The sequence below is a fragment of the Sphaeramia orbicularis genome, chromosome 14 (genome assembly GCF_902148855.1).
Source record: "Sphaeramia orbicularis chromosome 14, fSphaOr1.1, whole genome shotgun sequence".
NCBI classification, from domain to species: Eukaryota; Metazoa; Chordata; class Actinopteri; order Kurtiformes; family Apogonidae; genus Sphaeramia; species Sphaeramia orbicularis.
This window is the reverse complement of record NC_043970.1, coordinates 20783085-20802602: the sequence shown is the minus strand read 5'-3', so window position 1 is coordinate 20802602 and position 19518 is coordinate 20783085.

Below are 19518 nucleotides of genomic sequence, written 5' to 3'. Positions count from 1 at the left end.
ATAGAAAATGAGGCAACATAGCTTTTTGATTATTTTTTAACAGTTTTTTTTTTATTGGCTCCTGTGTCTAGTGGACATTAGATGAAAAAAAAAAAAAAGTTATAATCATAACAAGTGTTCATGGCAAGAACTTGTACTTGACAGGCTGTAATTCAAGAGAAAGGGTTGATAATTGGGTTTGGTCGACTCCGCACCCCCTGCAGACTTTGTGGTGACAACAGGGAATGTTTCTCTTTTAACAAGGTCAGGGCTAATACTGGTTAATGGGAAGGGGATGTTCCTCTGGCCCTGCGCTCCTCAGCTCTCACCTCACCTCCCGTCCCTCTCTCTCCTTCTCTTTTATCTTCTCCCTCTTCAGGTTTAACAAGTTGTTGTGATCGAAAGGTCGCCGCAGTGGACGACAAATTTACTGCCTTCTGTCTGTGCAGGACTGAAGCTAAAAAGCTGACGGTGAGAAAATTCCCAGTGACTTCAGTCTAAGCACTGATTTCACTCTATGTTGTTGTATATCTATAAAATAAGAATTATGTTTCTCCAGTGAGTAAAACATTACATAGCAGGAAACATGCTGATGTTAATCAAAGTCATGAATCTTACTTTAAGTCGCTGCTTTCACCCTCAGTGGTCTTTTAGCTTTACAAACCTGTGTGCTATTTGTTGTTTTGTACATTTTTTGCACAAGTAAAGACAACAGTGAGTTAAAAGGGTGGAGGAAAAATAACTTGAAAAACTAGTGTTATTTAAAAGGGAGATTATAAATAGTTTCCTTTCACTCAAGCTTTTCTCTGCGTTAGCAAATGAGGTATTAAAGTTTCCTTTCTTCCTGTTAAGATTTTGTTTCTGACAGCATTGGTTTAAGAAATTGTGCCTTTTCAGTTGTAATCCCTGCAATTAAGGCTGTAGGTGCGGCTCCATTACCTCAGCAGGATTAGTAATGACCCAGGAGAGAATATAATTGCTTCTTAATTTGAAGTTGTGAAGCGCATGAAATACCTGAGGCTCAGCCTGCCGTCTCAGCAGTGGTTGGTTAATGGATTAGCTGCTTTTTTTCCCCCTCCCTCCCCTTTTTTTTTTCCAAACCTGGAGGTTCATCGTTCTCGTGTTTTATGATGCTGTTTGCACACACTTATTCTCTGCTCATAGATCTTTATGAGAGATCTGCTGCCTCGAAGACAGTGATAATGAATGAAAACAGAAAAGTAAATCCAAAAATGTGTTGGTGGGAATAGTTTGATAATGATGTATGTGAATATCAGATCCTGAAGGATAACTCATGTCTCACCTCTTTCACAGTTACACACGTAGTTCTGTGTAACTTTATAATATAATATAATTAGTGATGTCAAACAATTAAAAATTTTAATCAGATTAGTCACAGGGTTGCTGTTGAATCATTTCAATTAATCATGATTAAATGCAATTTATTTTTAATCTATATTAATTGCGTTTCATTTTGCATGAGCAGACTCAAGAAAGAAGGGAATATATATATATATATATATATATATATACATATACAGGGTGGGGAAGCAAAATTTACAATGAACATTTAGTTGTTTTTTCTCAGCAGGCACTACATCAATTGTTTTGAAACCAAACATATATTGATGTCATAATCATACCTAACACTATTATCCATACCTTTTCAGAAACTTTTGCCCATATGAGTAATCAGGAAAGCAAACGTCAAAGAGTGTGTGATTTGCTGAATGCACTCGTCACACCAAAGGAGATTTCAAAAATAGTTGGAGTGTCCATAAAGACTGTTTATAATGGAAAGAAGAGAATGACTATGAGCAAAACTATTACGAGAAAGTCTGGAAGATACTATTAAAGAAGAATGGGAGAAGCTGTCACCCGGATATTTGAGGAACACTTGCGCAAGTTTCAGGAAGCGTGTGAAGGCAGTTATTGAGAAAGAAAGAGGACACATAGAATAAAAACATTTTCTATTATGTAAATCTGCTTGTGGCAAATAAATTCTCATGACTTTCAATAAACTAATTGGTCATACACTGTCTTTCAATCCCTGCCTCAAAATATTGTAAATTTTACTTCCCCATATATATACATATATATATATATATATATATATATATATGTGTGTATATATATATATATATATATATATATATATATATATATATATATATATATACATACATATATACATACATACATATATATATATATATATATATATATATATATATATATATATATATATATATATATATATAAACTTAACATGTTTATTAAACACCTTCAACTTGAAACAACTGTTCCGTCTTGGTTTTGTTTGTCCTCATATTTCCATCCAGAGGGCCGATGTGCTGTTTAGTGTCTTCCGTCTTTATGGGTTGGTTCTGCTGCCTGTCACTACCGGATCAACTGCCCATTTGCACATGCTAATTCTATTAGAACAAACTGCCCCAAATGTGTTGCCAGACACGTTCAGAGTCCTTTTGCGCTGCAGATGGGTTAACCGCATTAACATTTTTAATCAGATTAATCGTGATCATTTCATGAGAAATAAAAATATGTTATTCCAACTTTATGGGCAACAGTGTACTTTAAACAGAGGTCATAGAATATGCTACACTAATAATAAATCTCACATGTTTTCTTATATTTCTTTGAAAGTCAGATCATTTTATTAGCTATTTCTGTGATCTGCAAAAACCAATCAATTAGTTACCTAACAAATTACTATTTTGTCATTTTTTTAAGAACAAATGACAAATAATTGCTACTCAAACGTGATGATTTCTATAATGTCTCACACATTTTATGTCTTACAGAAGAGTCAGTGGAACATGTTGAAGATTTGCACTGTTTATTAATCTAAAAAACAGAACAAATGTACTTTATTTACAAATGAAACAATTAATCAGACATGTAACGATAAGAAATGTTATTGACTGTGATTGTTACTTGGAGTCCTACAGTTATTGTTATATGGCTCTGTTTTATCTAAAGTGAATTGGGAGCGTTTATGTCATTTAACATGAAGTCACCTCAGGTTTTAGCTGGTGTGTAAGTAAACATTTCTTTCTACTTGTAAAAATGACACTGTTGACACAACCACCAGCAGGTAAGACAGTAACACCCTTCATTACTCAGGCCTGACATCTGTCCACGCTGACTCACACCATGTAATTACAAGGCCTTTGACCGTCCATAATGACCTTCAAGTCCTGTCTTTTGTCCTCAGTGAGACATTCCCAACATGTCCATTAGTGACAATACAGCGATCCTACCTGACTGCTTTGAACACTAACTGCTCATGTAACTGAAGAGGTCTATTGTGAGCTGGTCATGTGGAGGTGTTAAAGAAACAAAGCTGTAATAAACTTTTATGCTCTGTTTAAACACAGCCATCTAAATAATGTGGATAATTGTTTACATTCTGGGCAGAGTGCTTTGAAATGTTAACTGTAAATTACCACATCATTTTAGTGACTGAGTGGGTTGGAATCAAATTTAATGTGATCGTCTATTTACAGATGAAATAGAATAGAATAGAATAGAATAGAATAGAATAGAATAGAATAGAATAGAATAGAGATGAAAATCAACCCTCAAAGACCTAAATAATGTCTGTCATCCAAAAGCATCTGCTGATCTAAAATATTTAATAACTGTTGAACCCCTAATCCTATCAATATATTGAAATAATTCATATAAAAGGTGTGGTATCAGATGTGTCTTATTTGGACATACAGAAGCTCTGCAGTGAACATCTTCTGCAACACTGATTTACTGATAAAACTACTGCTGTTAATAGAATAGAATAGAATAGAATAGAATAGAATAGAATAGAATAGAATACCCTTTACTGTCATTGTGTGTACAATGAAATTAGACAAATGGCAGTGGTTGTACGCACATGATTTTATTCACAGTTAATGATATATTTTGTCAAAACGATTAACTTTTTCTTCAGGTTTCTCTGTTTTGACGTGAAACCCTTTGAATTTACTTTGAGCTTTTTATTAACATCAACACGAACAGTAAATAAATATGGAAAAATACCTGAAAATGCGAATTACTTATGATAATATTTGATATTATATATTATTTTTTAATTAGTGATAGTTAACAAGGCATTGTGGACAGAAAAACATAAACAAAGGGAAAATCAAACAAATAAACAAATGAAAAGCAACAACAATAACAACATCATATTACAATGAAAAAAATAATAAATCTAAAGAGCAACCAAACAATATACCTTGGTTAGGGGTGATAAGGAAAAGAGGAAAAGGGGAGCGGGAATGAAAGTGAGAAAGAGAGAGGGGGGAGTGAGGGGAAAAATAATAATAATTGTAATAATGCAGAAATATATAATAATAATAATACCAAATTAGTCTAATTTGCTAGTATTATTGTGGTGGTGGTAGCAGCAGAGGCAGCCACAACACAACAATGAGTGGATATTATATAAATAATAAATGGTGACAAATCAGTTAGAAAACACTAAATGTAGAGAAAGAAATTATTTGTAAGTGTCCACAGAAACTAGTTCCAGGTCTTCAAGGACTAACAAGATTCAAGATTCAATGCTTTTTAGCATAGTTATAATGTTCTATTTAGTTTAGTTTATTTGCACATTATATGCAATAAGAAAGTAATAATAATAATAATGAAAAAAAAAAAAAGTTGGGAAAGGTTAGAAACCAAAAATGGCTTCTGCAAAAACTTCCCTCAAAAAACATCAGTGTCAATGTAACATAATAAACAGGGGAAAAATGCAATATTATAGATATTATCCAGATATGATCCTATACTTAGAAACCTGATATTAAATGCAAGGAAAATACACTTAAAGGATCATGTAGATGTAGTTGATGATTCAAGTGTGTGTGTGTGTGTGTGTGTGTGTGTGTGGGGGGGGGGGGGGGTAGATTGTTCTGAGATGAATATTAATTAACAGATGTTTGTCACATGGAATAACTGTGAATATTAACTGAGGTCATGAGTTAAATGAACATATTTCTACCTGAAGACACAGGAATCATTCTCAAAACCTTTTAGATGAAGAAACTCTTACTGAGTATTCAGTAACGGACCATAATATACACTGAATACAAAAGTCTGTGTTATAAAGTCATGTCTGTTTCTAATTTCACTTGACTGTATCATACTATAACAACTCATATTCAATTTGTGGGACTTTGCTAAATCCTTAAACACTTCTCTAACTTTTTTTAAGTGTTGACTCATTACTTTATTTATTCTAATCTTCTCCAGTTGATTATTTTGCACTTGACTGAATTGAAATTTAATTATTTTGCACTTGACTAAATTGAAATTTACCCTGAACATTAAAGGAATACTTAGGATAATTTACAACATGTCAAAAGTTTTTGCTCAATGTTTTACAGTAATCACATAAATAAAAATAAATGAGTTCTTATCTGAACAAACAATCTCTATTAGTTTTAATGTTCTTGTAAAATATATTTTAATCATATCAAGAAGTTATGAATTGTATGTTTAACCCTTTCATGCATAGTGGTCACTACAGTGGGCAGTTAGTCAAAGCTGTTCTCTTGTATATTCATGGATTTTATTGTTTTAGTTCCATATCAGCCAACACAGTGGATCATCCCATACACTGACATTCATACCATCACTTTACTGTTCTTGATAAACCTCATTTGCACTAACATGCTTTAGTGTAAATCAATTGCTTGTTATTATTATTAGACTGTATTTAACAGTTTTTTTTAACAAAAAAGTTGTTTTTTTGCGTACTATCTCCATAAAGTGATTAATAACTAGTATTAGTGTATGTTAAAATGTGACATCAGAAAACATCACATTAGCAGAATTTAAAAAAAAAAATGTTCATAGTTTTCACAAAGTATGCCAGTAAATACATGTTTCTTTGTTTCAAAAATTAAACACATGGTGTCCAGCTGAGTGGACATATTTGCAACTCCATGAAAAATAGGTTCATAAAAAAATAAAAATAAAAAAAATAAAAAATAAATAAAAAAAAAGTTGAATCGCATTGTTTTTTTTTTCATGCCTAAAGAGGAATAAAAACACTTAGGAAAAAAATCTTGATTAGGTTCTCATAATTCATGCATGAAAGGGTTAAAAAAAAGTACTGGTAGACCTTCATTAAAACTCTTTTTATAGTGGTATCATATGTAGATATTCAAATATAATATGACTTAAAGAAATATAACAGAATATAAAAGTGAACATTTTTAAACATGTTATATTAAGCTATGGATTTGATGTGAGTTGGGTTGCAGTGACTGTTGGTTTTATATAAAATACAACTTTTCTTGCTGTAGTTTTGAACCGATCCTGTGTCTAAATTCAGTCCCTGAGTCTGTTTACATGACCATAAAATTCCGATAACTGGAAGCAATCGGATAAATGTAATAATCAGATCTAACACATTTACATGCACTTAAGAAATGCAATAATTAATAAACCCTGGTTCAGACGCTCCTGTCCATTATTAGATTCCTTTCACAGTACGTACATACGTAGTGATGGTAGACTTAAACTTCCTGTTATTGTCTTCAGCTCACACTTGACTTTGTAACTTCCGTTCTCTCCAATTTTAATTGTGTTTACACATGCACAGACTTTAAAGAACGGAATAAATCAGATTAACTTGTATACATGCAGGAAGACATCGAAGTATTGGAGAGAAATCCAGGTGTGTTAATCTGATTTCTCCTAATCAGATTACTGCTGTTACCTGATAAAACATACCAGATTATCCTGTTTACATGGTCACTTAAATAATCTGATAGCTCCAGAAAGTAGATAATGATCAGAATATTGGTGTGCATGTAAACAGGCTCAATGTGTTCGTGAATGAATCCATTAACAAATCAAGAGTCAACAGGATGACTAGTTATTAACATTGTCAGATCAATTGAGCATAATCTGACGTATATTTGAAACCACTTTGACAAAGGTCGTCGGACTTCTGAGGTGTTATTCAATCCATTCATCAATAACGTACAGATTGTTCCTGTAAAAGTCAAACTAAACCAATTAGACAACAACACAAGCTGTCAGTCAATAAAACCGATCTCGTGTTTCATCTCAGAAGAACAGACAGTCGAGGACAAATTCTTGCATTTACAAACGACAAAATAATTTTCCCAGACCTCATCATGTGACTTGTATTGTTCTTGTGAGAATGAGTTTTCAGAGCGATGGAGCGGCAGCGAAAGAAAAGAGGCTGACGCGCAACAGGATGTCAATTACACGGCAGCAGTGAAATCCACACTTCATGTCGGCTTAAAGCTGTCAACTGTCAATAGAGAGGAATGCCAGACGGCCCAAATGGGCTCAGCTCAGGAGAACAGGACGCTGTGTGTGTGTTCATGTAAACACTTTGTAACTGTAATTGGAAACATTCATTCAACCAAGCGCAAGTGTGCAGCGCAAACAAACTCTCACACATCTGCTTTGACGGCAAAGTACTAAAATGAGAAGGCGAGTTTGGATTTGCCGATACGCAAAAGCGGATGTTGCTATCGCTTTAATTATTTTTGGTGTTGGTGTTACCCGTCTTTGAGCGATTAGAGGAGTGACAAGCTGCTTTACTTTGCAAAAACTTTAGACATGAAGCCTTAGCTCTGGCTGCTAATAAGGGGTTTGTGTTACGGTGATGTCTTTGTCTCGTGTAAAATGATTTATTTTGGACATTTGCAGTTTAGTTGTGGAGTTCCAACACCTGGAGCCCACTCGTATACACAACCCCATCATCAGAATAAAATACTCAAGATCACGAATACCTAATCTGAATACACTACCAGTCAAAAGTTTGGACTCACCTGGTTTTTTCTTTATTTTCATGACTATTTACATTGTAGATTCTCACTGAAGGCATCAAAACTATGAATGAACACATATGGAATTATGTAGTTACAAAAATGTGACATAACTCAAAGCATGTTTTATAGTTTAGATTCTTCAAAATAGCCACCCTTTGCTTTTATTACTGCTTTGCACGTTCTTGGCATTCTCTTGATGAGCTTCATGAGGTAGTCACCTCAAATGTTTTCCAACAATCGAAGGAGTTCCCAGTGATGCTGAGCACTTGTTGGTCATCTGAGGTCCATCTCATGTCGTTTAAATGAGAAGGTGAGTCCAAACTTTGGACTGGTTGTGTATTTTTGAATTAAAAAAAAAGCTAAGACTATACATGGGAAGTAGACAGATGTACCATGACGTTACCTGAAGTATGAAGATGTTTGGGCCCTTGTTATCATCAGATCACAAGTCCCACCGGTTCCACTACCTTTGAAGAAAAAAGTTAACAATGGAAAGAGTCAATTTTCTGATCTGTTGTGAATTATTATGTATATTATTATGCACTTAAATGTCATTTTGCACTATCTATCTATCTATCTATCTATCTATCTATCTATCTATCTATCTATCTATCTATCTATCTATCTATCTATCTATCTATCGATCGATCGATCGATCTATCGATCGATCGATCGATCTATCTATCTATCTATCTATCTATCTATCTATCGTCCCTTTTACACAGCACTTCTGTTCCTGGAATATTTCGCCTTTATTTCCTGAACGACGTCTGTGTAAACAAAATGATTGGATCATTTGGTCCCACCTCTGTCGCAGCTTTGTAATGCTGCGTTTCCACTACGTGGTATCGGCTCGACTCGACTCGACTTGGCCTTTTTGCGTTTCCACTACGAAAAAGGACCTGGAATCTGGTACCTGCTACTACTTTTTTGGTATCACCTCCACCGAGGTTCCAGGACTGTGGACCAGATGCTAAAACGTGACGTACAAACACTGCAGACCACTGATTGGTCAGAGAGTTGTCTCTGTGACCCGCCATTTTATAAAAAACAGATGTGGAAGTTTACAGTAAATATAGCAGTAGGTTAATCCACATGTCAGCCTGCAAAACTACACCATGGTTTCTTGAGGAGGTTCAGACGTAAAAATTCAGTATGAGCTTGACGAGACAACACGAAACGACCGAGTTTATCAGCAACTCTCTGAGCAGACGTCACGGAAGTAACACGCCGCATCGCTATGATGTCCAGGTACTGTAAAGTCTGTAGTATCCTGTGATGGAAACGGTCTTCAGAAAAAGGATTTGGTACCCGAGTCGATTCAAGCCGAGTTAAGCCGGTTCCACATAGTGGAAACACAGCATAACACCTCTAGAGGTAGTAACAGAGCCGTGATAAAGGTGGAATCATGATTCCGGAACGCAGTGAATCTGAAGGAACACCTCTCGTTCCGTAAACAAGGTGTGACATTTTGATGACCTAGTGCATGTGCGACCCCCGTGCCGAGGGAATTTAAAAATGAGCGTGGGCCGTGTTCAGTAAATAAACACATCAACCAGAAAGATGTCAAACAGGGGATACACTAAGATCTGCGAGCTGTTATCACTTCAGGTGGAGGACTCTATCCATGCTAACATTTGTGGTCATGTTCATCCTCCATTGTTGTTTTGAGAGCCAACACCGCTATGTTCCGACACGCAAGTTATATGTCACACTATACGCTGTGTCACCGTCCCTTTGATTCCAGAACGCTGGTCCGCTGTGTAAAAGTCCAGCCTGTCTCACCTCTGATACTCCTTTGGCTCTGCTGTGGAAATCAGTCAATGGTGGCAAAAAGGTGGGATCACCAACTCACCTTTTTTCTGGGATCTCTGTGTAAAATTGGCTTATATGTACCAGCCTAGAAGGTTGTGGTTTTATGGTAAAGATAGTGAAGAGACATCTAGTTTTGTGTTAAACAGCTGAGTGGACTGCATCTCTCGTCCCATGTGATACATGTCGTCCATGCCAAAACAGCCGCTGCCTTGACACATTTTAACCCAATCTTCAAAAGAGCTGAAAATCAGTCTACCATCTGGCAGATCTATGGTACTGCAAGAGCTCAGAATCAGCTGCAGGTAAGATAATGCTAGAGGTTAGCTTAATAAAGGTACAATAGAACAGTAAAGGTCATTAATATGCAGCAAGGACCTTTTTCTGTTAGCTCTGATACACTGGTCTACAATTTTTTAGAAATGATTTGCTTCAGAGATTAAATGTGCTAAATGTTACGTATTTTAATAAGATTAATTGGAAAATAAATGACAAAAGTGCCGGTTTGCTGATGTTTTCAAGGTATATGATTAAGTGTTATTACACATATATATTGGTCTATGTACATTTATATAATAGTTTTATAAATCTTCCACTAAATAGAACCTGTAAAGTGAATGTATTCTAATGTGCAGACAGTGTTTTGAAGTAGATCTTGTAGCTCTGAGACAAATATTCCTTTTGAGTCAAACCCATTCTCTCGTTAATTCTTGAACTTCACATTTTGACCCAAGGCTGTATCTTGGAAAGTTCAGCCAACCAGCATTTTTTACTTGATTTTTCTTTATCAGTGACTCTCATGTGGTAAAATTTCATTACTTTTATTCTGGAAGCATTTTCCTTGTAGACCAGTGATATCATTCCTTTACCTTTACCCAGTGCTGCCAGTGTCTAAACCTAACCTAAGTTTTGTAACATTGCTTCTTTTTTGTTGTTGTTGTTAACTCGACCGCTGATCCCTCAAATTGTCAAAAAAAAAAGCCCAAAAAGCACATCAGCAGCTAAAACATAATACACAACAACATCTAAAATGTGGATATAAAATTATACATTTCTGTGGTTTGAGAAAAGTACAATAGGAACATTTTATTCTGGTGAAGGGGTTAGAACCAAAATGCTGGATCCCATAATGTAAACCATTAAATTATATGGTGAATATTTGGCTCAGGGTTCGGATAAGTCCCTGAAAAAGGAATGGATGTGTGTAATATCCTTGTGAGTGATGGAAATAAGGTGGGGTGTGTGTGTGTGTGTGTGTGTGTGTGTGTGTGTGTGTGTGTGTGTGTGTGTAGGTGTGTGTGTGTGTGTGTGTGTTTGACAGCTTAGACCTGGCCTGATCTCAAAGCTCACCAGGAAAACCAGCATCTGTAATTTTCCTGCAGGCTCTGAACTTTTCTCTTTGTATTATGAGGAAGTGCAGGCGTAATGAAGCCTCTAGGTGAGTGGGAAGTTTTGGTTTGAATTAAAGCGTTCTCGTCTTACCTGGACCTGTCTGTACCTCAATTTGCTCTGCTTTCAGAATCAGATTCCTCACCTGTGATTTGTGTTGAGTCTGACCACACTTTTGTTATATTGATGCTAACTTTGCACGTCAGCCTGCAGAAGATACGAAGATCGCTTTAACTTTTGAGTTTGTTTAAAGAACCTGAAGTGACATGAATGAAGAATAAAATCAAAGAACATGATTTTTATTTTTCTTATAGTCAGATGTTTCAGCTGAGTATTAGCAGGAGAAACATCATGCATGTGCTTCTACTCTCTATCAGATGGCACATCCTCTGTACGTGTGCAATCAACCAGAGCTGTTTTATTAGTCTTTAAACAAAGAACGAGTTTGATTAATGATGGAGGCCTCCTGGTTTCCACGTGCTCTAATTAGCTAACCTCAATAAGTCTGAAGCCACACTTCAACTCCAGCTGCGAAGGAGAAATCTAGATCTGGCGACAATAAATTAAATCCAACTTGAGTCCCACTGAAAAGACATTTTCACACCATATTATCACACAAGTGTTTTGCTTTCAGCGACGGTAACTTTGCAACTCTGTAAGCTTCTATCTTCCTGAAACCGGACCTGAGAATGTGTAAAGCACACAAGCACACACATATAATTTATTGGGGAAATAACTCAAGCATAATGGGTAGCCGCCATTGACTGTGTGAGTGTTTGTGTGTGTGTGTGTGTGTGTGTGTGTGTGTGTGTGCGTGGCCTCTTGAGTGCATGTTTCCACTAAATTAAGAACTTATTAGACTTAAAAACCCTATCCTATTTCACGCAGCGAACCTCTGGGGTAAATGAGGATTACTCTTCAAAGCCGGCGGTTTGGTTCTTGTTATGTTGTAACAGTTCATATTTTATGTCAGTGTGATGGCTGCAGCATTTAGAGAGGTCATATGTCACACTTAGATGTTAAAGCTACATGCACGGGGCTTACCACTGCTTAATTCTACCCCTTATGGAGTTTGTACTCCTAACAAATAAGCAGTAGATTCCTCCCAATGAGCCAAGCTAACGCTTTTTTTTTTTTTTTTGGTTTTTTTTTCATGTTTTACTTTATTCCAAAACACATTTTGTTTGGGCATGCAAGGATAACTTTTTTTTTAGTGCTTTAAAATTAAGTCTTTTAGTCTCTCATTACATACTTTGACAGGCCCTGATGAATGAGGCCAAATTTGCTAAACTGTAAACATTCTATGAAATTAAAAAGGAAAACCAAAGACAAAATTAGATGTCAAATTTATTTCTCCCAAGGCGGCATTGTTGTTTACTTTGACACAGAAATGAAATAATTATGTACAAAAAAATGACCTTACTGAAGTTGTTGAGTATTAAAACTGAAAGCAGGGTCATCTTCCCTCTGAGTTTATTACCATAAAATTGTTTCCCAGCAAAAGCCTGATGTGGTTCACATTTTTGTTTCACAGGTCCAGAGAGGATTAATTAAATCATCCTAAAAGTCCGCAAAGATGCACTCAAAAGGCATTATTATATTATCAGCATGCCTGTGAATATAGTCCGATCAAAAGCACCCACACTGTGAACCTGTTTTCTATCATGGTTCGTTTCATTCATCTCCTCTCATCTGTCCACTGTAAAGACAAAGTGTTGATTTTACATTAGGAAGCTCTTGATCTTTCACTGAATGTAAAATTGTTCTGAGAGAAGCTGGATGAGTTCCAGCACCTGAAGAGTCCTGGCTCCCACACTTCTGAGCTTTAACCCTTTCATGCATGAATTATGAAAAAAAAAAATCTAGATTTTTTTTTAGATTGATTTTATTACTCAAAATTATGATAAAGTTGAAATGTATTTTGAATTTTTTTTAAAAATATGGTTTTATTAAGAAGATATTTAACCTCCTGAGACCCAGGAAAGTACAAGTTTTGGCTTTTTTAAAATTACAACAATTACTTATATTGGAAACATCATGATGCAACAGTCTTTTCAGATGCATTTTTTTTTTATTTATTTTTTTATTATTATGGAATGTCCTTTGCGGAGGACAGTTTATTATTATTATTTTTATATTAAGGTGTAAAACTCTTGTCCACAAACGTACTTTTTTCATTGTATTGTTTAGGGTCTATAGATTCTGCCCCCATGTGGTTTGGAGAATATTGCCTTTATCTCCCTTTGGAAGCGAGTGTTACACCACAAACGGAATAACTCCCCACAAGTGTAATAAAGCACAAACGTAATAAAAATTAGCAGCTTTTAATGTAATACTCCCACAAATGTAATAACTTTCCCATACACATAATAACAGTTGCCTACCACAAACATAATACCTCATTTTTCACAAACGTAATTATTATTACTTTTGTGGGGATTTATTACGTTTGTGGGATGGTAAAAATCTTCAGTTTCCAAAATTGTAATACCTTCCCACAAATGTAATAAATAAGTACATCACATACTGGGCATTTAAGTCATGCATGCATGAATATTCATCCATCTTTCTTTTTCTTCCCATTTATTCCTGTCCTTTGGATACTTGCCTTTTTAGAATGTTCAAATGTTGCAGTTCCACCACATTGTACTAACTGCAGATTAATAGGTATTTATTTACAAATACAAGTGGAGGAACAAAACAGAATGGCCAAAAATATTGTAAAGGTTTTCTTATAAAAGCTTCAGTATAAACTGGATATTATTTATTCTCATTAAGTTTAATAGAAGCCTATGTTCGAACCATGTAAATAAAATGTGTGGATATGATTATGATAACAATGGAGAGGGTACGAGCACACTGTGGGAAAATCAGGTACAGACCTGATCAAAATCTTAAGACCAGTTGAAAAATAGCTAGAATTTACCTTTTGCACATTTGGATCTTAATGAGGTTTTAAGTAGAGCTACAATATACAAAAGCAAGAAGGGGGAGTGAGACAAAAAGCACTTTGAAAAAGTAATTTATTGAAAACAACAAGTAAACTGAAATAGGCTGTTTATCAGCTGATCAAAAGTTTAAGACCATCACTCAAAAAATTACAAAAAACTCTCCAAACCAGAACATGCTAACTCATTATATACATTAAATATACTATAGACAGTGAATTAATGCAAGAAAAACAGCCGTTTGATGGTTCAGCATTAATCCAGGTCAGTATTTGTGGCATTTACACCTCTAAAATCAGATGTTTTTGCCGAAGGTGTTTTTTTTGTTTGTTTTTTTTTATTTACCAGTATCTGTACATTTATATTTGTTTCTTTGTGATGTTAAATCACCCAGTTTGTTGCAGAGCATTGATGTATATCTTCAAATCGATAAAGTACTAGGCTTTTCTAAACTTGTGACAAGCACTGCACAGGAGTCAGGATGGAAAAAGCTGTGATTTGTCATCTGTCATCCCGCCTCCTGAGGAAAGGGTAAAAGAAATCACACATTTGTCAATCAGAACTTAGACGTGCTTGTACCAGCTAGTTGGGTTTTCAACTCTGCAGTATCCACAATTTTGGCCCAAATGTCCTGATTTTTTTGTCTCTGTGAGTTCCTGGTGACAGTCAGTGTAGATGATTACTTTCTGTCCATAGCGGGTCAAAGATCAAGACATGAAAATTCACCCAGATTTCCACTTTGCTTATTTTTCTGCTCTAATTATGATTTACCTCATTCATGAATAGTGCCAAGATGTAGTTTAACTGTAAATGTATAAATGTAAGGGCCATGTTGTGTTTTAACATAACATAACATAACATAACATAACATTACATTACATTACATTACATAACATGAAACTTAAGATAAGATAACATAAAACTTAAGATAACATAACATAAAACTTAAGATAAAATAACATAGCATAAGATAACATTACTTAAGATAACATAACATAACATAAAAGTTAAAATAAGATATGATAGCATAAGATAAGACAACATAAGATAACATAACATAAAACCTAAGATAACATAAAACTTAAGATAACATAACATAAAACTTAAGATAAGATAAGGTAAGATAAGATAAGATAAGATAAGATAAGATAAGACAACGTAAGATAAGATAACATAACATAAAACTTAAGATAAGAAAGCATAAGATGAGATAAGATAAGCTATGACTTTCCTGATCCCACTGAAATTTCACAGTTTTCAGCAACAACATACAACAGGTAAGTGCAGAGAAAAAGACAGGTAGAAAAACCACAAACAAGTGAAAAATGAAATATAAAGAGAAAAATAAGAAATGTGGTATTTGTATAAATAATTATATAAATATAGAATTAGAATTAAAATGAAATTGAATGTTTTTTTATTTGTCTTGCCTGGTTAAATAAAATTTAATTTAAATGAAATTAATTAAATTAAATACAAATAAAAATCATTGCATTTCAAGTTTTTATCTATACAGATTTCTTTTTAATGTTAAACCAGGTATCTTTAGACCATCGTTTTTCAGATTTCAAAATAAATTCTCCCGTGAATTTGCAAGAGATGGTATGCTGTTACGGGGAATTTAGGTTTGCACTCTCTGAAAACTTTCCATTAAAAAAAAATGTAACTGGGTTTGTGACAGTATTGCATATGACCTGTGAGGCTCAGTGCAGAAAGACTTGAAAACTGTTCAAGGGCCAGAATAAAGTATTTTCTCTGTCTGAATCTAGAGCCGAGTCCGTCTATTGACTATGCGGTATGTAGATGTGTGGATATTGCTCAACACAACAAAGTAGTCAGCGGGGCCCCAAACCTTCCATCCTTATTTTCCCTGCAGTAAATACATCTCCACATAAACAAGCACAGAGGGTAATGTGGTGTTGTTATGGGCTGGTGTGAAGCCACAGGGCCGCCTCGGTTGGAAAAGGCCCCTCATGACTTCAGGTCCATTACAGAAAAGACCACAGTCATGATTAAAAAGGTTTTTACTGTTCCAGTCACTTCCAGTACTAAAAGTGTTTATACATGTCTTAATTGTAAATCAGGTTTTTATAGACTATAGTTAGAAAGACATTAGTCTACAAAGACTGCAGTTAACCCTTTAACCCCTGATGTGTCTGTGGTGAGCGTTGTGAATGTATGATTTATTTTAAATATTCATAAAAATTTAATTAAATTAAATTGTTTTCAAAGTGTGCTGATAGAATACACCTTGTTCTTCCCATAGACATCTGAGCATGCTCAGTTCACCTCCTGCCACCTGTGGAATGGAGGGCAAAACACAGAGCAATAAGACTGACTTGCTATAAAAAAAAATAGACTTTTTTTTTGGGGGGGGGGGGGTTCAGTGTTTGCAGTGTTGTGGTAATTTTTCTTAATTTATTTTTATTTTTTTTTACTGTGTTTTTACTGAGTTTTTCCTGTGTAACTGCTTTTTGGAGTTTGGAGCTGAACTGATTTAGAAAAAAAAGAGCCCCAAAACAAAAACTACTGGGCCCAAATCCAAATACTTGTTGTTCAGTGTGTTCCAGTTCACAGTTCATGTTCAACATCCTAAATCTCTTATTGACGTCCATTGTGAGTGTCTTATTTAGTAAAAACCTGCCAAACTTCAATTCCTCTCTTCATCTCTTTCTGTTATTTCACCCTGTTTTGACATGAAGACACACAGTAAAACAAAACCACTGAAGAAAAGGAACACAAACACACACTCACAGCAGCTTTTATGACACTGAAACTGCCCGTTTCATTGAAATAATGTCTTAGGGGTTAAAGGGTTAAATAAATATACATCTTGATAATGACAGGCCAATATGTTAGGAAGAAAACAGAGCCTGAAAGTGCATGTAAAGTCAAAACATAAAAAGAAGATTATCAGTATGTCACTTCATTGATTGAAGTTGCTTTCCCGTCATGATTTATTCAGTAGATTCGTATTATGAGCAAACTTCTATGGAAACGTCTCACCAAATTTGACTGGCCTTGTTCAATCTGTCATCATGTTGCATTAGCTATCTAGGCCTCAATGCAGCCAGGGACCGTATCAGTTTCCTACAGCGATGAGACCGAGATGGATTGTGAATCAGAAAGAACAACAAAGACATATCAGCAGTGGAGACAGTCCTCATGTTCCCCTTCACAGCTGCTGCCAACAGCAGGACAGTTGGGTCTCATTGTGTTGTTTAGTGTCTGTGACACAACAATGAAATTCTACCTGTCTCCATTATGATGGATCCACTCATAAATGTCGTGGCTCAGTTTCAGACAGAAGAACCTGTTTAGTGATTTTGTAAGACTGTCACTTAACCTGATCGCTACTCATCTTCCATTAAAACTGTCTCCGGAGATGCTGGGAGGGTGTTTGTGTGGTGTGTGTGGTGTGTGTGGTGAAGTTACAGGAATGAAAACAGACTGTTTTCCACATATTTTCAATTTTATTTACTGCCTTTTTTATGTTTTCTCTATTTAGGGACAAACATTTTAGTCTTTCCCCTAAAATTATGTCACATCAACAGTTTATTACTGTGGGAAGTCTGTTCAGCCTCTTGATGTCAACGTGACTGTGTCTAGAGGAGCAAATGTAAAAAGATTTCTTTAAACATTTAATATTTCCTGTCTACAAGTTGTACAGCACTGAGAAGCTTCTATTACAGAGGGACATTTTGTCTTCATAGTGTGACGTCAAACAGCTCTAAAAATATCCATTGATGTTTTCCAATTGACTACTAGTTCACATAAAACTTCTTTATAAGACTCCTCGAGCCATTTGTCAATAATTCAATTGACTTCCAGGGTTTTTCATTTATTAGATTCTTGTTAAAACTTGATCCCGTGAGAATCTATTTGAAAGACCATCTTAATAATTTCAATAAATTAATATTGTGAGACTATAAACTATTTCTTCATCTTCCTCCTGGGCACAGGCTGATGTCGAGGGTTTCCACATCTCTCTGTTTTGGGATTTCTGCTCAAGGCTAAGGCTGTCCTGTTAATATCTGTTCTCTTATTCCTGGAACCTGATGACTAATAATATCACAAAATGCAACAAAATAACTGGTTGAAAATGGCTCTGATCATCCTCTAAATGTCCTCGATGTTTTATAGTTCAGCAGTCCACAGTTCCAGCATTATTTCAGCGACACACTATGTATCTGAAGTTTGGAAACACCTAATCTTTCATCTTTTTTGTTAAATTGCACTTATTTTTCTTAAGACATTTCAGGTTGTTCATGTTATTCCCATTTTTAGGGACATTTTATAAATGTAAACATTTCCATAATGTAATATGACTCTTTTCACCGTTATTATTTTACTGATCTGACCTGCTTGCGATCATATGTGGCCCCTGAACTAAAATGAGTGAGACGTCCCTGCACTGTAAATTGTCTTTGGAAAGAGGTCCCCCTTGTGGTTATTTCAGACTGGCACAACTATTATTATATATAATGCACTCATATGCACATGACATTGTGTTTTCATCTTTTATTTTTTATTTATTTTCATTTTTAGTTAGACAGACATTATATGATTATCTTTCCAGTTGACATAGTATATTAGAATAAATGACCCATAATGCCCCACACTCAACCCAAACCCTGGTCCAACCCCTGTAGTCATCACTGATGCACCTCTTCACCTGGAGGAGTTCGATAAATCATAAGGATCCCTGTGGGAAAATGGAGGACACAATGTAATACAGTATACACACAGAACATGTTTACCATGTCACACTGTGGTAACAGGGTTAGTGCTTAGATGTTCTGCAGTAGAACAGGACCATCATCTTTTTTTTTTTTTTTTTTTACTTATTACTATGCAACCTGTGTGTGTGTTTTTGTCTTTTCTGTTAGGTTTCCAGCATGCCCTGTGGACAAAAATCAACATTTGTAAATGTTGATATAAGAAAGAAGATCTTCATGTGCCTCAGCAAGTTCAGTTCAGTTCAGCTCAGTTCAGTTCAGTTCAGTCTAGTTCAGTCTAGTTCAGTTCAGTTCAGTTCAGTTCAGTCTAGTTCAGTTCCGCTCAGTTCAGTCCACTTCAGTCCAGTTAAGTCCAGTCCAATCCAATTCAATTTAATCCAATCCAATCCACTTCAGTCTAGTCCAGTCCAGTCTAGTACTGTTCAGTCCAGTCCTGTTCGGTCCAGTCTAGTCCAGTCCAGTCCAGTCTAGTACTGTTCAGTCCAGTCCAGTCCACTCCAGTCCAGTCCAGTCCAATCCAGTACTGTTCAGTCCAGTCCAGTCCTGTTCAATCCAGTCCAGTCCAATTCATTTGCAGATTTTTCACATGCATACAGTAATGGTCAGTAAAGGAAAGGAAACATTAAAAGACATAAGGACCCATAAAATAACTGAATCATAAAAACGCATAACAAAAATCTAATTATAAAAAAAATCCTCTCAAAATAGTAAATTTCATCTAAAATTGGGTGAGATCTGTGTTTAAGAGCTTAATAGTAGAAGGAATAAAAGACTTTGCATTAAAGATTTCACACTTCCACTGAACCAGTAAAT